General features: G+C 38.0%; 1 pseudogene; it reads right to left on the bottom strand.

Annotated features, from left to right (window-relative positions):
• Positions 1-1,685: 1,685 nt before the first annotated feature.
• LOC128125971 (glutamate receptor 2.2-like) lies at positions 1,686-3,133 on the bottom strand (annotated as a pseudogene).
• Positions 3,134-3,727: the final 594 nt, after the last annotated feature.

Raw genomic sequence — 3,727 nt, 5'->3', positions numbered from 1 at the left:
TATTGCGTGCCTTTAAATTAGTGTCAAAAGAAAAAAATTTAAAAACACGGAGGGCGCTGTACCTTAAATGCGCGCCCTCTATATGTGTCGCTTTATAATTTTAATGAACGCGCGTTCCTTAGTTACAAGCGGGAAAAGAAAAGGCAAAAAATTAGAAAAGACCGCTACCCTCCCTGCCCTAAGCATTTTCATGCATCTTTCATTCTCCTCACACTGTTGTGCAACTTCTCAATCAAAGATCGAAGGTTACGATTTCATCTCCATCTCTCGAATTCATCATCTCAATCAAGAAAAAGGGCTTCTGATTTCCATTCATCTACTTCATCGTTGCTGTAATTTCACCTTCTTCATCTCTCTGCTATTATTGAGAATACTCACCAACAGTGTGAGGAGAAAAAACGCAAACAATGAGCACCACCTCTCGAATTCATCTCCATCTCGAATTCATCATCTCTATCCCTCCCTGCCCTAAGCATCGGGCTGTTTTCTAGTAGTGAAATTAGAAAACAGTGTGAGGAGAAAAAGGGCTTCTTCATCTCCATCTCTCGAATTCATCATCTCAATCTCGAATTCATCATCTCTATCCCTATCTTCTTCCCCTGTTAATCCAGCTCTTGGTTCATGGAACTAATTTGCAAAATCCCGCCTAATTTTCTTACAGGTGGTGCTCAATCCATAAAATATTCGCATCATCACGAAGCAAAAACCCAAAATCTTCTTCATTCTCTCTCCTCTATCCCTTCCATAGCCGCTTAATATTTCCTTTTTCACTGTTTCAGCATATCGATGGTCTGAAATCCAACTTCATGTCAACTATTATCATTGCGTCTTCAGCATGATGAGTACTTGGTATCTGCTTCTAATGCTGTAATTGCTGATGGGTCTGCTACGGGTCCGGTTGGAAACGACATCGTTTTTGCTGGATTTCCAAGTGCTGTTCTCAAGACTGCTAGTGAAACTGCTGGAGATGTGAATCAGATGTCGGTTGAGGTCGATTTTGTGGGTACGCAGTTCGGAGTCGACTCGCCCGCTGTTCCTATGCCTTCAAATATTTCTCTAGTGAATGATGGCTTTGTTTGCCCTAGACCTTCTATGCAAGGTAAATTTCTCTTTATTTATGCTTTATAACCTTACTATAGCTTACCATGGATGAAAAGGATTATGATCATAGATTGCCCTGTTTAATAATTTTTAAAAACTATCCTTTGACTTCGATGTCTACTATTTGAGTAGATCAGTGGAGCATTCTTATAGATCCGATCTTGGTTTATATGTGGTCGTATCACTGAATAAACTTACTAATCTGATCTTACTCGAAGTGGGTTATTTTGAATTGCTTGAAATTTTCCATGGTCGAACTTAGTGTGTGCTTGAAACTTAAATTACTTTCTTGATTTCAATTGTTTGAATGTTTCTAATCAAGGGTTCTTTGTTACAATCTACTTGAATTTGTTTTTGTTTCTTTAAAAAGTTTGAACTTTGTTACCTTCAAGCAATTAATCAGCAAATTCTTTGGTAGTTCCATCTTCCATGAATAGACAATTTTATAGATGTTTGACTTTCTTGAAATGGTTTCTTTTATTAATTGCTTAAAAACTTGCAGGATTGAACTTTTCATTGTGATGTAAATTTACCTAATTTTAACATCTTTAAAATACTATCTTGTTTTTAATTGCTTGACCAATTCATTCAAGGGCTCTTCTTGATTCATTCAAGGAGAGATCAGAAGAAGGATACATTGCAATGACTGTTTTGAGGTAAAGGATCTCATTGATGATTGCATCAACACTTTCACTTGTTAATGCTTTAGCATAGGCCTCAGGTGAATATAGTTTCTCAATTTTTGGGCCACCAAAGTTCAGTTTGTTAAAGACAAGTCCTCCTAATGGGGAAACACCCAGGAATCCGATAGATTTGTTATGGGATCAACAGTCAGTTGTAACAAATTCCGGAATGTGGCAAAATCTGGAACCAGAATCCTCAGCTTCTTGTCATTGGTTAGTAACATCCTACGCTTTGGTGAAGTTTCAGACCCGCCCGGCCATATGATACTTTCCAGGCCATGATTAGAAAAAGAATTTGATTTTCCAATTTCCTTCACAAACTCACCACCATTAGCCATCATCCAGAATCCAACCCTCATATCACCCTTACCAATCACATTTACAACTTCCATGGCTTTGGAGATGGTTCTCCATTCAGAGGCTTGAATTCACCACCTAAACTTTGGAAGTTGAGTCTTAACATCTCATCCAAAAGTGATGTGCCAACGATATCCAACTCTTTCGAAACAAATTCATTAGTTTTTACCCACTCGACAGCAGTGGCTAGCGCGTAAACTGCATCATATGCCCATATCCCATAAGAATCTACCTCCTTAAACTCCTTAAAAGGGTTTAAAGCATAATGTTCCTCCCTCCATTTTGAAGCAAAGTTGTGAAGCTTTCTTGATGCTGGAAAATACGATCTGAAACCCACAGCCCCCTGCATCGATTTGATTGCTTCTGCATCCAAGGAATTCAACAAGTTGGTAGTCTTACTAGTTATGATCCACATGTATCCTTCACCCATCATGCCCAACTCTTTTGCCCTGGAAAAAAGATGGGCTGTTAGAGAAGGTTGTGTGTGGACGACAAACACCATGGTTTTCATGGTTTTTAGCTTGTGAAGGTCTTCCCCGACTTGTTCTTTGCTGGCAGAGGTCGAAATTAGGCTAGTATGCTTAACTTGTATGCGTTTCTCTTGAAATGCACTAAACATATAAGCAGCCATTTCTCTTCCATCTGTAGTGTCCTCACAGATAACAATCACGTTCTTGGCCTCAAATCCTTCAACCATGGCAGCAATGCCTTTGAACTGAGTGGTTTCATCTTCTGCAATTCGAAGAAAGTAAGGATTCTGATTCGAAAAGGGAGTTGTTGAAAATGAAAGAATGGGCACATTGGCTTTGTCTCCCAAAACCTCCAAGAATCTTGCTTGGGCTGTTGATTCTGGACCTATTATCGCTTTCACTTTATGACCTTTTCTTATCCTTTTAAGTAATAAATCTTGTAATATATTATCTAAAATTTAGGAGTAAAAGTATAGGAAATCCCTAATGAATTTCTTTGATTTGTGTAGCTTACCTGGCCATGTGTATACGAATTTATCATCATATATTTCAATAACTATATAAAAAATTTGATGTCACAGGATCAGGAACAGGAAATTCTACCAAAATCAGTATGCCTTCTGCAACCAGTATGTACAAATTATGGTTTTATATCCTTGTAGAGTTGTAGGCACATGTTACTGATCACATTTACACATTTAGTAAAGTTTGGATGTTATCTTTTTCAGGCTTTTAACAGTCCCGACTACTCCTCTCTTCCCTTCACTGGAATCTGAATCACATAAAATATTCATGAATCAGAATGGAGATTCTAAAGATCATCATCCAAATGCACCAAAATTTAGAGTAAGAACCACTATTAATGAAGGTATTCTACTGGGCTAGGATGCTTGTTGTTTGGATATGGAGCCATGGAAGAACTTGGACCCTTCCGTGTTAACAGTGATGGAAAAACACTCTACCCCAACCACTATGCATGGAAAAATGGTAACAAAAATTCCTTTAAAAATTCCTTTAATTACTATGTCCCATTCACATCACTTATAATCTTAGTCCTTGTCTTGCTGGTGCATGCCTAACCCTATAAAACCTTTTCTTTTGAGGTACTAACTGTTT

The sequence above is a fragment of the Lactuca sativa genome, chromosome 5 (genome assembly GCF_002870075.4).
Source record: "Lactuca sativa cultivar Salinas chromosome 5, Lsat_Salinas_v11, whole genome shotgun sequence".
Classification (NCBI taxonomy): Eukaryota; Viridiplantae; Streptophyta; class Magnoliopsida; order Asterales; family Asteraceae; genus Lactuca; species Lactuca sativa.
This window is presented reverse-complemented; position numbering and strand designations above follow the sequence as displayed.